The sequence below is a fragment of the Euprymna scolopes genome, chromosome 11, assembly GCF_053919585.1.
Source record: "Euprymna scolopes isolate OS-2025 chromosome 11, ASM5391958v1, whole genome shotgun sequence".
NCBI lineage: Eukaryota > Metazoa > Mollusca > Cephalopoda > Sepiida > Sepiolidae > Euprymna > Euprymna scolopes.
This window is the reverse complement of record NC_136492.1, coordinates 37903135-37926445: the sequence shown is the minus strand read 5'-3', so window position 1 is coordinate 37926445 and position 23311 is coordinate 37903135. Positions and strand designations below refer to the sequence as shown.

Here is a 23311-nt window from a genome sequence, read left to right as displayed (position 1 = left end):
AATATTACAGATAATTGGAATAGAAATATAAAAGAAAATTGGATGAGAAATATTAAAGATAATTGAAATAGAAATATTAAAAATAATTGGAATGAACTCGTAAAGATAATTGGAATAAACTATTAAAGATAATTGGAATAGAAATATTAAAGATAATTGGAATAGAAATATTAAAGATAATTGGAATAGAAATATTAATGATAATTGGAATGAAATATTAAAGATAATTGGAATAGAAATATTAAAGATAATTGGAATAGAAATATTAAAGAAAATTGGAATAGAAATATTAAAGATAATTGGAATAGAAATATAAAAAATAATTGAAATAGAAATATAAAAGATAATTGGAATAGAAATATTAAAGACAATTTGAATGAAATATTAAAGATAATTGGAATAGAAATATTAAAGATAATTGGAATAGAAATATTAAAGATAATTGGAATAGAAATATTAAAGATCATTGGAATAGAAATATAAAAGATACCTGGAATAGAAATATTAAAGATAATTTAAATAGAAATATTAAAAATAATTGGAATAGAAATATTAAAGATAATTTTAATAGAAATATTACAGATAATTTGAATAGAAATATTAAAGGTAATTGGAATAGAAATATAAAAGATAATTGGAATAGAAATATTAAAGATAATTGGAATAGAAATATTAAAGATAATTGGAATAGAAATATTAAAAATAATTGGAATAGAACTATTAAAGATAATTGGAATGAAATATTAAAGATAATTTGAATAGAAATATTAAAGATAATTGGAATGAAATATTAAAGATAATTGGAATAGAAATATTAAAGATAACTGGAATGAAATATTAAAGATAATTGAAACAGAAATATTAAAGATAATTGGAATAGAAATATAAAAGATAATTGGAATGAAATATTTAAGATAATTTGAATAGAAATATTAAAGATAATTGGAATAGAAATATTGAAGATAATTGGAATAGAAATATTAAAGATAATTGGAATAGAAATATTAAAGATAATTGGAATAGAAATATTAAAGATAATTTAAATAGAAATATTATAGATAATTGGAATGAAATATTACAGATAATTGGAATAGAAATATTAAATAAAATTGGAATAGAAATATTAAAGATAATTGGATTAGAAATATTAAAGATAATTGGAATAGAAATATAAAAAATAATTGAAATAAAAATATAAAAGATAATTGGAATAGAGATATTAAAGATAATTTGAATGAAATATTAAAGATAATTGGAATAGAAATATAAAAGATAATTGGAATAGAAATATTAAAGATAATTGGAATAGAAATATTAAAGATAATTGGAATAGAAATAGTAAAGATAATTGGAATAGAAATATTAAAGATAATTGCAATAGAAATATTAAAGATAATTGAAATAGAAATATTAAAAATAATTGGAATGAAATAGTAAAGATAATTGGAATGAAATATTAAAGATAACTGGAATAGAAATATTAAAGATAATTGGAATAGAAATATTAAAGATAATTGGAATGAAATATTAAAGATAATTGGAATAGAAATATTAAAGATAATTGGAATAGAAATAGTAAAGATAATTGGAATAGAAATATTAAAGTTAATTGGAATAGAAATATAAAAAATAATAGAAATAGAAATATAAAAGATAATTGGAATAGAAATATTAAAGACAATTTGAATGAAATATTAAAGATAATTGGAATAGAAATATAAAAGATAATTGGAATAGAAATATAAAAGATAATTTGAATAGAAATATTAAAGATAATTTGAATAGAATATAAAAGAAAATTGGATGAGATATATTAAAGATAATTTTAATAGAAATATTAAAGATAATTTGAATAGAAATATTAAAGATAATTGGAATAGAAATATAAAAGATAATTGGAATAGAAATATTAAAGATAATTGGAATAGAAATATTAAAGATAATTGGAATAGAAATATCAAAGATAATTGGAATAGAAATATTAAAGATAATTGGAATAGAAATATTAAAGATAATTGGAATAGAAATATTAAAGATAATCGGAATAGAAATATCAAAAATAATTGAAATAGAAATATTAAAGATAATTGGAATAGAAATATTAAAGATAATTGGAATGAAATATTAAAGATAATTTGAATGAAATATTAAAGATAATTGGAATAGAAATATAAAAGATAATTTGAATATTAATATTAAAGATAATTTGAATAGAAATATTACCGATAATTGGAATAGAAATATAAAAGACAATTGGATGAGAAATATTAAAGGTAATTGAAATAGAAATATTAAAAATAATTGGAATTAAATAGTAAAGATAATTGGAATGAAATATTAAAGATAATTGGAATAGAAATATTAAAGATAATTGGAATAGAAATATTAAAGATAATTGGAACAGAAATATTAAAGATAATTGGAATAGAAATATAAACAATAATTGAAATAGAAATATAAAAGATAATTGGAATAGAAATATTAAAGACAATTTGAATGAAATATTAAAGATAATTGGAATAGAGATATAAAAGATAATTGGAATAGAAATATTAAAGATAATTTGAATAAAAATATTAAAGATAATTGGAATAGAAATATAAAAGAAAATTGGATGAGAAATATTAAAGATAATTGAAATAGAAATATTAAAAATAATTGAAATAGAAATATAAAAGATAATTGGAATAGAAATATTAAAGACAATTTGAATGAAATATTAAAGATAATTGGAATAGAAATATAAAAGATAATTGGAATAGAAATATTAAAGATAATTGAAATAGAAATATTAAAAATAATTGGAATAGAAATATTAAAGATAATTTTAATAGAAATATTGAAGATAATGTGAATAGAAATATAAAAGATAATTGGAATGAAATATTAAAGATAATTGGAAAGAAATATTAATGATAATTGGAATAGAAATATTAAAGATAATTGGAATAGAAATATTAAAAATAATTAGAATGAAATATTAAAGATAATTGGAATAGAAATATTACAGATAATTGGAATAGAAATATAAAAGATAATTGGAATGAAATATTTAAGATAATTGGAATGAAATATTAAAGATAATTGGAATAGAAATATTAAAGATAATTTGAATAGTAATATCAAAGATAATTGGAATGAAATATAAATGATAATTGGAATAGAAATATAAAAGAAAATTGAAATAGGAATATAAAAGATAATTGGAATGAAATATAAAAGATAATTGGAATAGAAATATTAAAGGTAATTGAAATAGAAATATTAAAGATAATTGGAATAGAAATATTAAAGATAATTGGAATGAAATATTAAAGATAATTGGAATAGAAATATTAAAGATAATTGAAATAGAAATATTAAAGATAATTGGAATGAAATATAAAAGATAATTGGAATAGAAATATTAAAGATAATTGGAATAGAAATGTTAAAGAAAATTGGAATAGAAATATTAAAGATAATTGAAATAGAAATATTAAAGATAATTGAAATAGAAATATTAAAGATAATTGGAATAAAAATATTAAAGATAATTGGAATGAAATATAAAAGATAATTGGACTAGAAATATTAAAGGTAATTGAAATAGAAATATTAAAGATAATTGGAATAGAAATATTAAAGATAATTGGAATGAAATATTAAAGATAATTGGAATAGAAATATTAAAGATAATTGAAATAGAAATATTAAAGATAATTGGAACAGAAATATTAAAGATAATTGGAATAGAAATATTAAAGATAATTGGAATAGAAATATAAAAGATAATTGGAATGAAATATTAAAGATAATTGGAATAGAAATATTAAAGATGATTAGAATGAAATATTAAAGATAATTGAAATAGAAATATTAAAGATAATTGGAATAGAAATATTAAAGATAATTGGAATAGAAATATGTTGTAATTTAGACAAGCATATGGTAGCAAGTAAAACGTGAACACGGAGATTGTGTATATACATATATATGCATATATTTATTCTCGACAAACGAGATGTTAGAAAAAAAGAAGAAATGATCGTTAGTATTTACTCGAAGTTGACTGGGACGACGATAAGGTATCGGCCGTGACGACGTTGGTGAGAAGTTAATTGGAATAGAAATATTAAAGATAATTGGAATAGAAATATAAAAGATAATTGGAATGAAATATTAAAGATAATTGGAATAGAAATATTAAAGATGATTAGAATGAAATATTAAAGATAATTGAAATAGAAATATTAAAGATAATTGGAATAGAAATATTAAAGATAATTGGAATAGAAATATGTTGTAATTTAGACAAGCATATGGTAGCAAGTAAAGCGTGAACACGGAGATTCTGTATATACATATATATGCATATATTTATTCTCGACAAACGAGATGTTAGAAAAAAAGAAGAAATGATCGTTAGTATTTACTCGAAGTTGACTGGGACGACGATAAGGTATCGGCCGTGGCGACGTTGGTGAGAAGAGAGGTGGTTGATGTTTTGGCGGTTGCGTCGGTGAAGTAGCAGTTGTGGCGACGGTGAAGACGACGATTAAGACGGCGTCGGAGAAGAGGAAGGTGCTGATGTTGACTGGTGCGTCGGTGAAGTAGCAGTCGTGGCAACGGTGAAGACGACGATTAAGACGGCGTCGGAGAAGAGGAAGGTGCTGATGTTGACAGCGTTCGAGGTGAAGATGACGGCGTCGGTGACGAAGACGGCGGAGGCAACAACGAACGCGAAGCGTGATGTTTGTGACTGGTCGGTCTGTCTAACTGCCGATTTGAACATGCTGCCCTTTTTTTATATCGAGGCGCGATGAAAAAGTGGCTTGAGAAAGCCTGTGTTTAATTTAGGCGGGAGGCATTGTCATTGGCCGAAAAATATAAATGTTAGTTTGCCAATGCCTGCGGAATTGCGCGTAAATCGCCTGAGATTTGTATTTCTGTTTTCTAACAAAGCTCCCCCAGATCTCAGACAGATTTACAATTTGTGGGTGTGTTTAGTAGTGTAGTGTTTATATCATGACAAAGTCCCTGAAGCGGGTGGGGAGGTTCCCTCTTGTTGTTCTCACCAGGGGTAGGGTCGGGATAGTGTTATTGTCGTGTTGTGATGATGTTGAGGGATTCATGTTTTGATTTTGTAGGGGGTTATTTGGAAAATGTTGTGTGGCGCAAAGCTGGTTGGTGTTGCAAGTTGGGGGCAGGGGGTTTGTTTTGCACAAATGCGGTGGGCGAGGGGCCAAGCGTCTGATATGTGCGCGGTGGATCCAGGCTGTATCGCCCTTTTCATTTTGCACCTGAGACATCATGTCATTTGTTTTTATGATTGTGAAGTCACCTACCCATGGTAGGTGAGATGACTGTGCAGTTGCTGATTGTGGCCGATTGAGTAAAACTTTATCACCTACTTGTATCGGGTCTCGACAGGTAAGGTGATGGGTGCCTTTCTCAAGTTTGTGATCGGCCTCGTCGTTGGCCAGGGTGACATGGTGGTGGACCTGTTTTAGCAAAGTGTTGATTTGCATGCCATATGCTCCCGGGTCGTCGCTTTTAATTTGTTTATTATGAAGCGTAGGCAAACCAATGTTGGGGTGACGACCGGTGATTGCATAATGAGGGGAGACACCGGTAGCGCTATTAGTCGTGGCGTTCATGGATGAGACTACCGATTCGAGGACATCAGTCCATTCACAATTCCTCTCCTCGCATAGCATGTATAGGGCATTTTTCATTGTCCGATGTTGCCGCTCAATGTTCTCCGAGCTTTGTGGACGCCAGGGGCAGTGGAGCTCCTGTGTGATGGACAGCTGGTCACAGAATTGTCTATAGACTTCTCCCGTGAAGTGTGTGCCCCAATCAGAGGAAACTATTCTTGGAATTTCCCTGTGCCGAAGAAAAAACTGAAACAGCCCGCGGGCCGCGTCAATGGCACGGTCCCTTGCACATGGTATCGCCGTGAAATACCGACTAAAGCTGTCCAAAATCGTCAGTATGTACCGTTTTCCTTTCGAATTTGGCATTGTTACAAAGTCGATAAAGACCAGCTCGAAAGGCCTTTTTCCACGTTTGCAGTGACCCATCGGCCAGTGGGTGCATTTACCATAGTTCCCTTTGCATTTTGCGCAAGTTTCGCAAGAGTCGACATAGGCCTTAATGTCACGGTTCTTGAACTCCCACCAGTAGCCGGACAAGAGTTCTCGCATGCGAGTGATACCTGAGTGGTTGCTGCCCTCGTGGGCCTGGAAGAAGTATCTGGGACGAAGTTTATATGGCACAACCAGTTTGGGGGAGTTATTGCTGTCCTTCATCATCAGCACGGCGGTACCCAGTTCCAGAAAAAATTGTTGGAAGTGATGTTTGAAGTGCGTAGCTCGGTGATCGCTAGGATCAAAAGGTGGTTCTCTGGGGTTGGTTGACTGGAGGGCACTGATGATCTTTGCTAAGGTTTCATCCTTCTGTTGTTCGTTTGCAACGCCTAGGTGGTTGCAGATTTTCTCCGTAGGGATGGGAGATGAGTGGTATGCGAAGAATGCATTGCTGATATGTTCTTGGGTGTGGGCGTCCCGTGTTGTGTGTGTCTTGGGTGTGGAGAAATGCGTGACTTACCTGGATAGACCACGTGCGGGTCGGTCACCGAAAATAAATAAAAAGAAAGAAAAGAAACGGTCAAGACTCTTATTTATAGAGTAGTGATCATGTGAGTTAGAAGAATATGCAAATAGAGGTGAACGATTTTGCGATATAAAAAGCCTGTGTTGTTAAGAGGAGGGGCAGACTGTTGGCAGAAGTCAGTGCTGTCAGACGTGCTTTAGAGTTTTGTTATTATATGCTGTGCTCGATTGTTGGGAGAGAGAAAAGAGAAGAGGAGGAATCAAGAAGACATTCTGCAGATACTTGACTTTGTGTTGGTTTTATTGGGAATGAGTTGTAGACTGTGTGAGTCGTTGAGGCACCAAGATGGGATGTATATGCGTAAGGTTGATCCACTTAGCTCGAAAGTCTGGCCTGCTGGGGTCGGGTCGTGTGGAGTTTTGATTTTTCATTGTCCATTACCTCTGCTGAGCATGTCGGCCCAAATGTTCGTATTTTGGCGTTATTGAATTCTCGTTGATCCAAATATGTTAATGATCGATGGTCGGTGAAGAGAACAAAAGGGCGGCTTCGGAGGAAATAATCGAATTTGGTTATCGCCCACTTGACAGCGTAGGCCTCCCGTTCCGTCGTGGACCAGTTCTGTTCTGTGGAGTAAAAAGTATGGGAGGCAACAGCAACGATATTTTTCTTCCCGTTGTCAGTCTCTTGCATTAGTATCGCACCACATGCCACGTCGCTAGCGTCGGTGGTGAGTGTAAACAGCTTGGAAAAATCCGGAAATGAAATGATGGGTGGTGAAGAGAGTCGTTCTTTAATTTTTTTGAAGGCTTTGTCGGCGCTCTCTGTCCATATGAAGGGTTTATTGATCTTGTTGAGATCATGTATGGGAGATATGAGTTTTGAGAATGTGCCCGACCTGATTTGTTCCTGCAGGCGCGTCTCAAGGAACTGTCTAATCCATACCAGTCGGCCGATGAGGCTTTGTAACTCCTTCTTTGATGTTGGGGGCTTCATTTCTCGGATAGCTTGAATGTATTCGGGTCTAGATCGACCAAGACTTTGTTCAGTGTCCTTTTGAAATTGGCTACTACGCGGACCGAACCGTTTTTCTTGCGCACGGCGAACACTGGGCTATTGAAGCCTTTGGGGTCGGTGCATTTTTCAATGACGCCTTCATTTGCCATGCGATTGATTTCCGCGTCGACATCCGCTTCTAAGGCCTGGGCGATCGGGTGTTGCTTTTGACTGCGGGACTGACCGTTGGTTGGTATGCGGACGGGTCGGATGAATGTCCTCTTTTCGCTGTTATTTGTACCAATGATGTTTGCATATCTAATGAGTAGGTCAGCTGTAGCCCCCAATTCGTCATGACGAGGGTGGCTTGGTAATGACAGTCCAGTGTTTTGCTTCAGCCAGGTAAGTTTTTCCTCTAGTGTCCGGTTGTTGGGCTGGAGTTTCGTAGTTAAGTGACTTCGGAAGACAGCGGTTTGGGGTTCAAATGCCGAAATGTGGGTTAACGAAGCCGGCGGTGTGATGGGCGCTGAGTGTGTTAGGTGTCCCGAGGGAAGTATACGTCTGAATTCTACGGTAGACTTCTGGTTGTCAATTACGTATGAGTTGAGCGTGTTATGGCGCAGGATATTTTGGCCGATCAGAATTGGAGTGTTTTGGGTTGTTACGAGTACGTTCACCCCTCTAAAAGTGGGGGAGTCAAAACGGCCAATAGTGACGTCACTGGTTAATTCGCCAAAGGTGGTGATGCTGCCGTTGATGCCTTTCACTCGAACGTCAGTGTGGGCAATGTGTTTCTTAGCTTCTTTCGGAAGCTGACATAAAGGGATGATGCATGTAGAGCATCCCGAGTCTAGCATCGTGATGGCAGAGAAATAAATATCTTCGATTCTGAAAACAGACTGGACGAGTGGTGACTGGTGGTCAGGTCCTTGATGATTGAACATGTGATGGTTGATGTGGGGGTAGGGTGAACGAGCCATCACATCTCGTCCTGCCCGAAGTGAAAATCCTGGAGGTTTGTGGATTGTTGCGGCGATGTGGGTCTATCGGCTGATGGGTCGTCATCTGTCGTGGCGACGTGGGCTTGAGCTTAGGTATGAGGTGGGTGACGAAATGGGCAGTTACGCCCACGGAAGCAGGGTCGACCTCCGAGGTAATTCTGACACAGTGGCGGTCTATACTGGCACTTCTTGTGGTATTGAGGGCGGTCCTGTCTTTGTTGTTGGTTGGTTGGGCCGGTTTGTTGAGGGTGTGGCTGCCTACTAGATCGGGGTGATAGGTTCGACTTGGGTGGCGCATTCTCCCGATTTGACTGCCATGGTCTTTGAGTGTAAAATGATTCCTGGGCAGTCGCGTGTGTGAGATCAGATTTTATACCGCGATTGAGGTACCTTTGGGCCTCGCAAGCTATACCGATCGCGTTGTAGTGGGAGTCCATAGTTTTGACCAAGTGGGGGTAAAGACTTGGGTTCCAAGCCTTCACCTTCTCGCGCATCAGCATCGCGCCTATGATGGAAACAAGGCCGTCCACTGTTAGTTCGGTGTTTTTATTTTTTTAAAACTTGTTTTTAATGTGGACGGCCGCATCTCTGAGGGTGCTTTCTAGGCGAGATGCGAAGTCCGGTAGTCTCTCGCCATCCAGTCGCTCCAAGTCCCAGGCACGGCTAAGGTGTTGAAAATTCGTCATCTGGCTGCCGTGTGCTGCCTGTAGGTAGTCTTTCAACGCGTTGAACGTGGATGTGTCAACCTTCGAATCGGCCATTTGTTGAAAGATTCCCTGGTCGAGGAGATCCTTCGCAGATTTGACAAACTCGCCCTCTAGACTGGGGTAGTTGTCTAATTCCGGTGCGACGTGGATGGCGTAAGCCTTGGACAGCGCTGTGATAAACTGGTTGACATCGTTACCCGGTCGGAAGGACTTTTGCTGCCTCATAATGTCCCGTATCATCTGCTGCCGTATAACCAGACTGTAGTCGCCTTCCGATCGGTTTGTGTGGGGTGTTATTGAGGTTGATAGCCTCATAGCCGACAACATTTCGTCGATGTCCTCCTGTAACTCGCGGAGGGTATGTTCCGATGATTGTGTGTCTCTGGTTTTTATGTTGAACATCAGTGCTTTCTGTTCCCGGATAAGGGTAAAAAGTTCAGCTCGTGTGAAGTCTAAATATTTGTTCATATTTTCCTTGCTGCACGCTCTGACACCAATGTTATAATTAAGACAAGCGTATGGTAGCAAGAAAAACGTGAACACGGAGATTGTGTATATACATATATATGCATATATTTATTCTCGACAAACGAGATGTTAGAAGAAAAAAAAAAAAAAAAAGAAAGGATCGTTAGTATTTACTCGAAGTTGACTGGGACGACGATAAGGTATCGGCCGTGGCGACGTTGATGAGAAGAGAGGTGGTTGATGTTTGATTCGTGAAGTAGCAGTCGTGGCGACGGTGAAGACGACGTCGGAAAAGAGGAAGGTGCTGATGTTGACAGCGTTCGAGGCGAAGATGACAGCGTCGGTGACTAAGACGGTGGAGGCAGCAACGAACGCGAAGTGTAATGTGTTTGACTGGTCGGTCTGTCTAACTGCCGATTTGAACATGCTGCCCCTTTTTTATATCGAGGCGCGATGAAAAAGTGGCTCGAGAAAGCCTGTGTTTAATTTAGGCAGGAGGCATTGTCATTGGCCGAAAAATATAAATGTTATTTTGCCAATGCCTGCGGAATTGCGCGTAAATCGCCTGAGATTTGTATTCCTGTTTTATAACAATTGTTTCAGAATATTCTCTAAAAAAGAAAGTTACGGAGGTTTTCTTGAGTTCGAAAGAATTTTAATTTTTAAATATAATAAAAAAGAATATTAAGCTACATTCTCCTATTTAGGCTCTTTTTTTCAGCTATTTCCTTTTCAGATTCATAACCAAATTTTTCCCGAGAAAAAGACGCTTCTGAATTTGTTTTTTCATAAAATTGCCGCTGTCTGGCAAGATTTCAAAAGAAGAAGAATAAAAGAAAAAGAAACCAATGAACTTTTTTCTATAGACTTTTCTACAAATTTAAAAAAAAAAAAATGAAAAAAGAACTCTCCATGAAAGAAATTGTTTCTTGCATTATTGTAGAGCTTATTTGCTTTAAAAGCACAGAAAGTCTTATGCTGTTAAAAAAAGAAAATGTCGTCTGCTTATTATAAAAAAAGCGTGAAAACTCAAACTGTGAGTAATATATTTTTTTCCTTTTGTGTGTTAAAAAGAAGTTTTTTTGAAAATCGCATATGGACAAGTATGCATTATTAAATTTATTTTGTGTAAATTTGTTTTTTTTTTGTCTTTAAAATAAATTTCTTGTTCCTCTTTTGCACGAATTATTTAATTATTTAAGCGATTTATATATTCATATTATTCCACTACAGCTTAAAAATGCTAAAATTTTTAAGTTTTCTCACTAGATAGAAAACGAAAACTTAGAAAAATTAACTTCTTTTTTTAAAACAACAGTAAACAAGTAAAAATATTGTTTTAAAAATATTATGGGATGTGTATTCTCTCTTAAAGACAATATCTTCTTCAAGAACGGTCATAAAATGTGTTTTCAATCGATAATTATTCAATAAGGGGCGAGTTTTCCTAAATTTGATTCGATTACCGGTCACCGTAGACGACTTCTAAGGAGAAATGTCGGTGGGACCAATAACGGAAAATTATGCACCCATTGAGTGTCTGTCTCCCTCCCCTCCTCTTGCAGGAGCGAATTCACAGCTATAAAATCAACTTGTTACAGTTGCAGATAAATGCAATTTCACTTGAATACGACAAAGAGTGAAATTTCAAATAAATTATTTGAATAAATGAAAAACTGGTAAAAAAAATCTTCAACCAATTTTAATTAAAGGAAATAGAAACTACCCCCCCCCCAAAAAAAAACGCAACAACACAAAGAAACGAAACAAAGCTGTGATCATATTAACTGAACTTCATTTCATGAAGTGGATTTAAAAGATTGAAATTATTAAAATGCCGACCAAAGTAAGATCAGTTTTCCTCTCTATCTTTTTTTTTTTTTTTAAAAATAAATTATGTTTTCTGGTAAAAATGTTCATTTTACTTTAATCGAATCGGTTTCGGTAAAAGTAGTACTCTATCACGAGCACCATTTTTTTTTAGTCATCGTATCGATTTTCGTATTTTTTATCCTTTGGCTAAAAAAAGGAATTCTACCAAAATATTTACATACTTTCGCGTATTTGTATCTATACTTATTTAAAACTATAACTTCATAATAGAAGATAACGTAAAAAAAAGCCAAAACAAGCAACAAAAAAACATGAATCTAAACGTTAATCGTTTTAATTTATTTAATCGAAGCATGAGGAAGTTTATTTCAGGTCGCAATACGAAGATAGGAAATTTGATAAATTACATTATCAATAATGAAATTGTATTTTCTATTTACTCGATTTCACATGCGAGCTAATTTTGACACAATGTTGGTTTTTAATCTGGAGATATCCATCTCGTCTAAGATTTAAATTGTTCCCTTAAAGGAGTATTTCTTTTCCACTGAATGAGAATAGATTTGAATAGATTTGAGATTCAGAGAAACAACACAACAAACAACAAAACACACACACACGCATCTTATTTAGGTGCTAATGCAGAGAGTGATCCGGCGGATCACTCACTGCTGGGATCCGCACTATTTTTTAAATCGTATTTCCACGTTTAATTAAAGTTTTATTTTTTTTTATTCAATTGTAAAGTTAAAGTATAGAATAGGTACAAAACACACTCCCCTCCCCATGTTAAGAATGGCTTTTTAAATAATAACGTTATTTCAGCACGGATCCGTCGGATCACTCTCTGAATGAGTACCTATTCAACAAAAAATGTTTCATTTTATTTCCCAACTAATAATATTCATAATGACTGGCTCAAAAAAAAAAAACAGGAATAAATAACTGACATGGAAACGTAAACAAAAACAATGAACGAATCGTGCTGTTTTTTTTTTTTTTTTTTTTTTTTAAATGCAAACACACTTAAACAACGAGCGAGCTTGGCGTTTTTTTTTTATAATTTTTTTTTACTTCCGGTTTCTGCGGGACAGATAGGACACGCCAATGACGACACTGATATAGTTCCTTCTGCGTAATGATACAGCAACTTTACCGTAACCTTATTTGTTGTTTTTATGATTAAAAAGTAAAATAACAATAATAATAAAACAAAGCTTAGAGAGATGTATTGCATTATATTGAATATTGCTACTACACAAACGACCCTGGTGTCTAACTCTGTCCCGTGGGGAGGCATAGTAAATAGGTACTACACAAACGAAACAAGGCAGGCATATCAGTCTATTCGTTTTCTTTCTTTTAATAATTTAAATTTCCTTCATTTTAATTTTTTTACAAAAATTAAACCTCTCAAACAATATAAGGTTAGGATTAATGTATGTTTCTTGCCTATGCATAACTTCGATGGTGCTTGTTCAAAGTCAGGCGACAGATCGGTTTTTTAAAAAATATTTCCTTTTAAGCAAAAACAATTACTACAAGATAATAAGGGGTTTCGAAAACGTCTATAATAGACCTTGCACCATATGTGGCAATAGCTTGTTCGCTCCAGCCCTTTTGGCCTTTTCCAGATTTTTTATATTTGTTTATTATTTATTATTATTGTGGGGAAAAGAAGTAAAGAGAGCAAGACAGAGAGTCGAATTTACGAGGTTCTTTCGTAGAAAATATATCAACAAAACAAACACGGTTAACTCTCAATTTATAAAAGAAAAAAGATTTGTTACTTTTTAGGAAATATTTTCATCGAAAATAATAGTTCATTTATGAGTGAACAAAAGGGGGAGATTAGTTTGAGATTTCGAGGAAGTTTGAGTTGATAATTCAAGAGCCGTGACGGGTCTGTAAATCGTAAAGAAAACTTCCTCACTCAACTATATAAAATAATTTTCACTGAAAGTTTTTGAGTAGAGTTAATTAATCACTCTGGAAGGTTCATTGAAAAATGTTAGAAGTTTTAAAATAATTATTTTCATAAACTTAATTTCAAGTGAGCATACGATAATAAAAGGGGGAATGCAAAAGTTAGTTACTGTGTCTGTGTGTTCGCCCACATTGTTTGATCAGCTGACTGACTGCTACGTTCAAAGTGTTGTCGCGTTAGAGTTGCAGACAGCAGCGATATATATCCTCCAACACTATCTATGAATTTTTGTTAACTGCTCTTTTTTGAAAAATACAGAGGTCTTTTAAAGATTCTCATCGGCTCCCAGACACCGAATTTCCGACAGCCCGGAAAACTCTCTGATTGGTCAGGAAATAAAACAGCCATCAGGAAACGATGATCCACCCTATCGAACGCCTTGGACTGATCTAAATTGATCAGCGCGGCTTCAGTGTCGTCTTCTAGGTTTTCTAGGACTGTACGAATCAAATGCAAATTGTTTTGAATTGATCTCCCCTTCACAGCGTAAGTCTGATCCGGTTCGATCAAGTCAGTGATAACAACCTGCAAACGATTCGCCAGCACTCGGGCCAGGATTTTAATATCCGTGTTCAACAACGTGATGGGCCTAAAATCATCAAACCCCCCAACATGTGTGTCCTTCTTCTTCATAAGTGTGACCACGCCTTTGGTAACCTGCCTCGGGATAGATCCCGCGTCAAACCAGTGGTTAAACACACCCGTCAGAATCGGGACAAACATGTGCGACATCCTCAAGTATAGCTCGTAGGGCAGTCCATCGAGTCCTGGTGATCTATTATAGGCGACCTGCTTCATAGCAGCTACGACCTCACACTCTGCAACCCGACCATCGCAACTAGACTACTCCAGGAGCCGCCGCCTAGTGCGACGGACCCCTCTACAGTGATGGTGCGGGGGACAGCACCAACTGCACCTCTCCGTCTATCGACTGGGCCTGAACCGGCGGGCGTGTCAGGGACACGCCCACCAGAACTCGGGCTAGGCAAAGAAGCGGAGCCCGGACCGCGTGGTGTAACCTTTTCTGGGCCTGATCCGGCCCCCAGATTGGGCCGAAGCCCCCTCTGGGAACTGGACCCCGGGCTAGGCATTTCTGCACTGGAGCCCGGACCAGCTACCCTCCCCCTCTGCGTCTTCTCCCTGGCTCAGACCCGCCGATTTGGCCTGACTGAGGATTATGTTGGATGTGACTCCGAACCACCTCAGACGCAGACCGGCCAGCTATTTAAGTCGAGCCCGGGGAGAGAGACAAACCTGAAAGAAATAGAAAGGCAAAAAACAGTTAATGGCCTCAACAGGAGGCGAAAAAACAATAAAACAAAGCTTTAACCAGCCCAAGAGGGGCTGGTAGCTGGTCTTTGGATGTCGGGGACAGCCAAAGCAATAAACAGAAAAGACAGGAGACCGGGCTTTTCTGTTTATTTAAATATTTATTTAGAAAGAAAAATCACAAACTTTACAGAATTTTAGAATTAAAATAATATAAAATATGTAATGAGTCTTTTTAAATGTGGCATGAGGCCAAAAGGGTGTGGGGGGGAGAATGGGGGTCGGGGGTCGTCCACTTGGTCTATTCCCTATAACTAGTTGCAGTCACCACAATACCACATACACTCTAGGGGTTGGATCTACTTAAAACCCCAGATGATATGAACAATATTTACAATGACCTTTTTTTTTTTTTTTATTTATTTTTTTTTTTTTATAACAATGATTTATTTTATAATGAAACAATGAGGGTGATGCGTATGATATATGAGGGGTGAAATTGTGATGCGTATGATATATGCGGGTGATGGGCGGGGGTAATGAGAGCCTTAAAACACCCCAAAATAAAGAAAAATAACAGTAATAGAAAATAAATGAACCAAATAAAACGTTAAGCGATGAATGTGTTAATCAGGACACACCCTTACCTATTTAATTTTGAAATGCTTCCTGTTTTCCGGTATCAGCCGAAAACAAGGGAGCACTTCCTAAGAGGGAATGGGCACAACTACGGACAAAATAAAGGGGGGGGAAGGGGATATTCGGTGACCTCCAAGAAAAATACCATTGGGACAGGTTTGGACTAAAATAAATAAATCAGGACTGGGCTTCTTTGGAGGTATTCTAACACCTAAAATAAAGGTTGGGGACATGGAGCTCATTTATACCAACTAGCTAAGGGACTGATCCACTACGGGATTGTCTTATTTTTGTCTGGGGGTTGCTTATCCGGTCGGCGTGTGCCATGCCTAAGCAGGGAACACGTACTCAAGCCTGTTTCGTACGAACGCACATAAACTAGCGGTGTGAATCCACCTCCTACTAAACTGTGAGCGAGATAACCTCCTTCTATCGCATCTGATTTTGATTTTAAGTTGGTGTTTAAAATACAAAATCAGATCCCGATGAGAAGGCGGCTCCCCCCCACGCCCTATCTCTATGCGTGAAACCCACACTACCAGTCTAGCTACGGCCAAGGTCGCTAGGAACACCATTCGTTCCTCCCTAGGCCACAAGGGATCTACGTTATAGACTACGGATGCTAAATCCAGGATCGTCACCTGATCGGGGACGATGCGGGCCGTGACCTCACTGACATACTCCCAGAATTCACGGAGCTTGGAACAAGTATAAAAAGCATGTTCTACAGTTTCTAAGCTATCTTCCTCGCACCGTGGACAAAAAGGACTAAACGTACTACCAATTCTGAACAATATGTCATTGAGGGGTAAAGCGTTTCTAACCAATCGCCAGGTCAGGGAAAATTCGGAATTATTAAGATATCCCCGGCCTGGCGCCCAATTCCATAGAGAGCGAACCTCCCCCTCCGACAGCTGCAGCCGCTCCCCAAGCGGGTCCGAAGCGGTCCCCAGCACTAATCCCGATATAATGCCCTTCTAGGCTGTGCAAGGTCTAAGGACCCTGGCATCGCTCTAAGCGCATTTCGGCATTCGTTGAGGAATCTTGACTGCCCTCTCGGCCTTCTTTGGCATTCAATTAAGTGATTGGGGATAAGGTTGGGAAAAGCCTCACCAACCGCGGGACCCCAATCACACTCTTCGATCAGAGTTCTACCCAGGAATGCCAACCTTTCGGCGTTTTTATGACTTGCCAGGTCAGGCATCCCCAGGCCCCCATCTTCAAGACGTTGAGTACAGACCTGTCTACGGACAAGCGGCCGTCGCTCATTCCACAACAGTGAGAAGAGCGCACACGTTAAGGCCGCCATTCGGACCGCAGGCAGAGGAAGTACAGCCAATCGGTAAAGGATCAGCGGAAACACGTATGTGGCGCATGCTTCCGCCCTGCCTTTAAGGGACAATCCCCTTCGAAGCCAAACCCTCACAGACGCTTCGACCTTGCTCTGTACTTCCGACCAGTTCTTATCTAGACACAGACCGGGTCCAAACCAAACACCCAGAATTCGGACCGGGCCATCCGTCCAGACAAATGTGCCAGGCAAAGCATTCGAGCCCCGCCAAGCGGCCAACCTCAGGCCAACGGATTTGCTGAGATTGACTACAGCCCCTGTAACTTTTTCATAACGCTTGAGAGCCTTAATCACCGTAATAATATCTACCACGCTCGAAACAAATACGGTGACATCATCGGCAAACGCGGAAACCCTGGCTCGCGCACCACCAGGAAGAGCAATTGCGCGCAGGGCCGGTCCAGCAACCCTAGTCCTCACGTTCCTAAGGAATGGTTCCAGCGCGAGGACATACAGCAAGGGCGACAACGGACACCCCTGTCGCACCGACCGAGAAACCGCGAACGGCGCCGACCGCACCCCGTTGACCTGCACAACTGCCGTCGGACGAGCATACAAAATGGAAATCCATCTGCAGAAGCCGGACACAAAGCCGGCGGTCTCTAAAACAGCCATCAGGAAACGATGATCCACCCTATCGAACGCCTTGGACTGATCTAAATTGATCAGCGCGGCTTCAGTGTCGTCTTCTAGGTTTTCTAGGACTGTACGAATCAAATGCAAATTGTTTTGAATTGATCTCCCCTTCACAGCATAAGTCTGATCCGGTTCGATCAAGTCAGTGATAACAACCTGCAAACGATTCGCCAGCACTCGGGCCAGGATTTTAATATCCGTGTTCAACAACGTGATGGGCCTAAAGTCATCCAACCCCCCAACATGTGTGTCCTTCTTCTTCAGAAGTGTGACCATGCCTTTGGTAACCTGACTCGGGATAGATCCCGTGTCAAACCAGTGGTTAAACACACCCGTCAGAATCGGGACAAACATGTGCGACATCCTCAAGTATAGCTCGTAGGGCAGTCCATCGAGTCCTGGTGATCTATTATAGGCGACCTGCTTCATAGCAGCTACGACCTCACACTCTGCAACCCGACCATCGCAACTAGCCGCTCGGGCCGCCTCCAGGCGGGGCGAGCCAGCCAAATAGTTACCAAACTCCTGGACGCGGAGCCTGGACAGCTGTGCAAAACGATCTTCAAAGTGCACCCGAAACCGCTCGCAAATCCCCCGAGCCGACACTAAGGAGTGCCCTTCCGGGCTCTGAATCTTACGAATGTAATTATCCGATTTGCGCCCGAGCAAACGGACACGTTCAGATCTATCCACATTCACAGCTTCGTTGGGCATCTTTTTAATTCTAGCCCTAACTACCTGGCCCTGATATCGTTCGCTAGCCAAACGACTCAGGTCCGCCTTAGCTAGGCCTATTTATAGGGAATCCCCCCCTGCCACCGCCCGGGATAGTCTATCCTCTAGACGCTTCTCTGCCTTGGCCCCATCTAGCGCGAGGCGTTGGCCATATTTGACAGAGAAGTCTCTAATGCTAGATTTGGCGTTTACCCACCACTTATTCCCGGTAATCGCCCCAACTAATCCCTTCTGAATGTGTTTAGTTAGCCTTTCCCGGAAGTCATCTATCTCCAGTAGGGAGGTATTTAACTTCCAGTACCCAGCTAACTTGGGGTTACTATCTAGATCTAATCTGGCCACAAGTAGTTTGTGGTCAGACTGGCCTAACCAGTGGAACGTGGGACAAGATATGTATTCTATGTTGCCTCTTCTAACTAACAACCGATCCAAGTAAGTACTTGAAACGGAAGGCCTGCTAGAGAGCCACGTCCACATCTCCCGCCCCGGATGATCCACCCGATACCTGTCTACCAGATCGCAATTAGCCATCAGGTCCAACAGACTGGTTTCACACCCATCCGTCCCTCTAGTCCCGCCCACCTTATCTACCCTGGGATCAAGGATGGCATTCCAATCACCCACTAGAACTAACCGTTCCGAACCCCCGAGAAACACCTCCAACCGCCGGAAAAAGGAAACCCGCTCCCGTACGCAATTGGGCGCATAAACCACGACGACTCGAAACGCTTTATTTGCCACGGCAACATCGGCCACGATCAGTCTACCATCAGTATCCGCGTGAACAACGCTAACCGTTGCAGAAAGGGTACGCCTAACTAACAAAGAAACCCCCCTACTTTGACTATCACCGTATGTTGAAAAGACATCATAATGCCCCTCCAGCACCCGATGATCGTCAACGGAATTGAAGTGAGTCTCTTGTAACGTAGCCACATCTATATTCATGGACATGAGGTCCCTCAGTACCCTAGCTGCTTTGCTTCGGCACCTCATGCCCCTTACGTTCAAACTACACAGGCTTAAGGACGTGGCCATTATACCTAAGCATCGACAACCACCGGCCTAAAGTCTTTGACTAGAAGGGTGCCACAGGATTGGGCGAGGTTGCCCGAAAGCAACTCGGACGTTACTCGTCCGTCCCGCGCAATACCTCCGACATCCAACGGGAAGGTTAATTTAAGGGCCCTATAAAAACAAGGGTGGACGTAAATAGGGACCCTCCCTTCGCACCTAGATGCCAGCTGTTTGAGGGAGTCGTGCTCCTCTTCCACCAACTTTAAGTTCGGAATAGCCCCCTTCGCTTCCTCAATCATGTTCCACATGGCTTTCGTGCGTCCAGTTCTTGTTTGACGCACAAAGGTCATGACTAAGGGGGCGTCTGGAAAGTTTTTGGGATTGGAAACCTTTTTCCCATCAATGTTCTTCATCTCCCTCAGCGGCTTTATTAGGCCCCTATGTCGCTGAGTTATATATGTGTCAGCGTGCAAGGGGTCTACATCGCAGATCCGGTCTCCAGGAAGGTAGGGGAGCTTTTTCGTTTTTTCTCTCCTTACCGGAGATGCAGATTTGGCTCTTCTGCCGTTGTTATTTTGCATCTCTGGCCTTTCTCGCGATAGTGACCGAGCACCGGTTGGAGGGGTATCAAATAGGGATGGGGATTTTGGTTCAGCCGAAGGGGTTTGGGTGGGGGTTTTGGGTGGCTGAACCGTAGAGACAGTATTCTCTACGTTCATAGGGGATGGGGAACGGGACCCAGCCTCCTTATTCTTTCGAGCCTTTTTCTTGCTTTCCTTTTTCGGCTCTTGGCCCTCTGCCACAGTAGCCGGTGTTTCTCCTTGCTCCCCTTCTGAGTCGGACGAGGAGACCGGATGGTTTCTCTTTTGGCCGCTGGCGACTTCCTTGGTGGTGACTTTGGTGGTGGTGACGTTTGTGGAAGAACTCGTGGACAACCCTGTGGGAGCTGACCGACCTTGTACTTCAGGGGGCTGCTCTCTTGTGGAGGGGGTCTTCGTGATCTTCCCATTTCTCTTCTTGACCACGGTGCTCCAGCCTTCCGATGTTGTTTCTGTGCCCCCTCCGGCTGGCTTCTCAGGGGCTGCTGGTGCCACACCCTTCTGTTGTCCCGCAGCTGGTTTGGGGGGAACTCTCTTAGGGCAATCCCTTGCCATATTGCCTACTTGTTGGCAATGCCAACAGTGCGGTCTTCGCCCCTCGACGATGACGCTCATGGTCCAGACGTCACTTCTGAGCAGGGCTGGTATACTCTGAAAGCCCTCCCGGTCACAGCGCATTTTTACTGTGTAGTCCCCTACCATAAGGCTACGGGGGCCACGGGCCGGGAGGACAGCTTCGACGTCCCCATACTGGCTCATAATTGCGCCTATCTGCACAGAGTCCAGAAACCAGGGGACGCCTAAAATGTTTACTGTAGTTTGACTCCTGCTCAGATACACTGGCTTGAACCGTATCTCTCTCCACTTCCAGTCACATTTTGAGAGTTTTATTGCGTCATCGACGGTCGGCAGCAGCAGATCCCACATGGCATAACTGCGACGACAAATGTACGTCGCAGGTATTTGGAGATCCCCCAGCATCTCCGCCATGATGTCTTTAGAGACCCCTGCCAGAGTTTTCTTCTTCCAGTCAGTGGTGACTAATGAAATTATTCTCGTGGATAGTCTTTCCACGACACCTGGCAGGGGTTTAATGATATTACCGTCAGTATACTCCTTATATTTGGAGATGAACAGCTGACGGTATTCTTCAGGAGTAAGCTGGGACTGGGGTCCCCACACCTTCTCTGCTGCCGAGGGCGTTGGTGTTACTATCGCTGGAGAAATTGGAGGGGGCGGCGTTCTCTGTCCCGGCGGGATTGTTGAACACGTAGAGATTGTTGCCTGCGTGCTGGTTCCTGGCAGTGAGGGCCAATCTGCTGGGCTTTCTGCCGGGGACGATGGTATTGGTACTGGTATGGCACCAACTGCCTCACTTTTTTGGTCCGTTCGAACAGCCCCCTTCTTCTTCTTGGGACAGGATGCTCTCGCTTGTCCTGGTCTTCCTTCTGCACTCCCTTCTTGGCCGCTCTCGTCGCTGCTACACTGGAGATCCTGGCCCACTGTCCCGTTCAACTGGGAGTCGAAAAGCGAGAGCATATTAATGGCCTCCTCCCGGTCGTCCGGCACGTCACTTCCAAACGCCTGACCCAGCCCGGTGGTTCTCAATGTGGAGAAATCAGCAGAGGTGGAAGGTCTTAATCCCGACCCTAGGAGTTCTGTCCTCCTATGGGCGGGAGGGCTGACAGTTAAAGCCCTCTTCCTCTGCTGATCCCACCGAGATGGATCACCTCTCGCAGCTGGCCTATGCCTACCACTGCCGGGGACAGCAGTGTCGGTACTACTCCAGGAGCCACCGCCTAGTGCGACGTACCCCTCTACAGTGATGGTGCGGGGGACAGCACCAACTGCACCTCTCCGTCTATCGACTGGGCCTGAACCGGCGGGCGTGTCAGGGACACGCCCACCAGAACCCGGGCTAAGCAAAGAAGCGGAGCCCGGACCGCGTGGTGTAACCTTTTCTGGGCCTGATCCGGCCCCCAGATTGGGCCGAAGCCCCCTCTGGGAACTGGACCCCGGGCTAGGCATTTGTGCCCTGGAGCCCGGACCAGCTACCCTCCCCCTCTGCGTCTTCTCCCTGGCTCAGACCCGCCGATTTGGCCTGGCTGAGGATTATGTTGGATGTGACTCCGAACCACCTCAGACGCAGACCGGCCAGCTATTTAAGTCGAGCCCGGGGAGAGAGACAAACCTGAAAAAAGATCGAAAAAGGAACAGTTAATGGCCTCAACAGGAGGCGAAAAAACAATAAAACAAAGCTTTAACCAGCCCAAGAGGGGCTGGTAGCTGGTCTTTGGATGTCGGGGACAGCCAAAGCAATAAACAGAAAAGACAGGAGACCGGGCTTTTCTATTTATTTAAGTATTTATTCAAAAAGAATATTCCAAACTTTACAAAATTTTTACAAGAAAAATAGAATAAAATGTGGAAATAAAACTTTCCAAATGTGGCATGAGGCCAAAAGGGTGTGGGGGGGGGAAGAATGGGGGTCGAGGGTCGTCCACTTGGTCTATTCCCTATAACTAGTTGCAGTCACCACAATACCACAGACACTCAAGGGGTTGGATCTACTTAAAACCCCAGATGATATGAACAATATATACAATGACTTTTTTTTTTTTTTTTTTTTTTTTAAAACAATGATTTATTTTACAATGAAACAATGAGGGTGATGCGTATGATATATGAGGGGTGAAATTGTGATGCGTATGATATATGCGGGTGATGGGCGGGGGTAATGAGAGCCTTAAAACACCCCAAAATAAAGAAAAATAACAGTAATGAAAAATAAAAGAACCAAATAAAACGTTAAGTGATGAATGTATTAATCAGGACACACCCTTACCTATTTAATTTTGAAATGCTTCCTGTTTTCCGGTATCAGCCGAAAACAAGGGAGCACTTCCTAAGAGGGAATGGGCACAGATACGGACAAAATAAAGGGGGGGGGGATGGGGATAATCGGTGACCTCCAAGAAAAATACCATTGGGACAGGTTTGGACTAAAATAAATAAATCAGGACTGGGCTTCTTTGGAAGTATTCTAACACCTAAAATAAAGATTGGGGACATGGACCTCATTTATATCAACAAGCTAAGGGACTGATCCACTACGGGATGGTCTTAGTTTTGTCTTGGAATTGCTTATCCGGTCGGCGTGTGCCATGCCTAAGCAGGGAACACGTACTCAAGCCTGTTTCGCACGAACGCACATAAACTAGCGGTGTGAATCCACCTCCTACTAAACTGTGAGCGAGATAACCTCCTTCTATCGCATCTGATTTTGATTTTAAGTTGGTGTTTAAAATACAAAATCAGATCCCGATGAGAAGCTGGCTCCCCCCCCACGCCCTATCTCTATGCGTGAAACCCACACTACTAGTCTAGCTACGGCCAAGGTCGCTAGGAACACCATTCGTTCCTCCCTAGGCCACAAGGGATCTACGTTATAGACTACGGATGCTAAATCCAGGATC

General features: G+C 40.6%; 1 protein-coding gene across 2 annotated transcripts in view; it reads left to right on the top strand.

Moving 5' to 3' along the window:
- The first annotated feature begins 10673 nt into the window (after positions 1-10673).
- The window catches only part of LOC145287836 (galactoside alpha-(1,2)-fucosyltransferase 1-like), a 308705-nt gene continuing 296067 nt past the window's right edge, over positions 10674-23311 (top strand). Inside the window, exon 1 of one of the 2 annotated variants that reach the window (XM_080135707.1) lies at positions 10674-10805. The gene's annotated coding sequence lies outside the window, so the exon portion shown is untranslated. Of the gene's footprint in view, positions 10806-11442; positions 11616-23311 lie in introns of those variants that run through there. The other variant, XM_080135706.1, reaches the window with a different exon arrangement.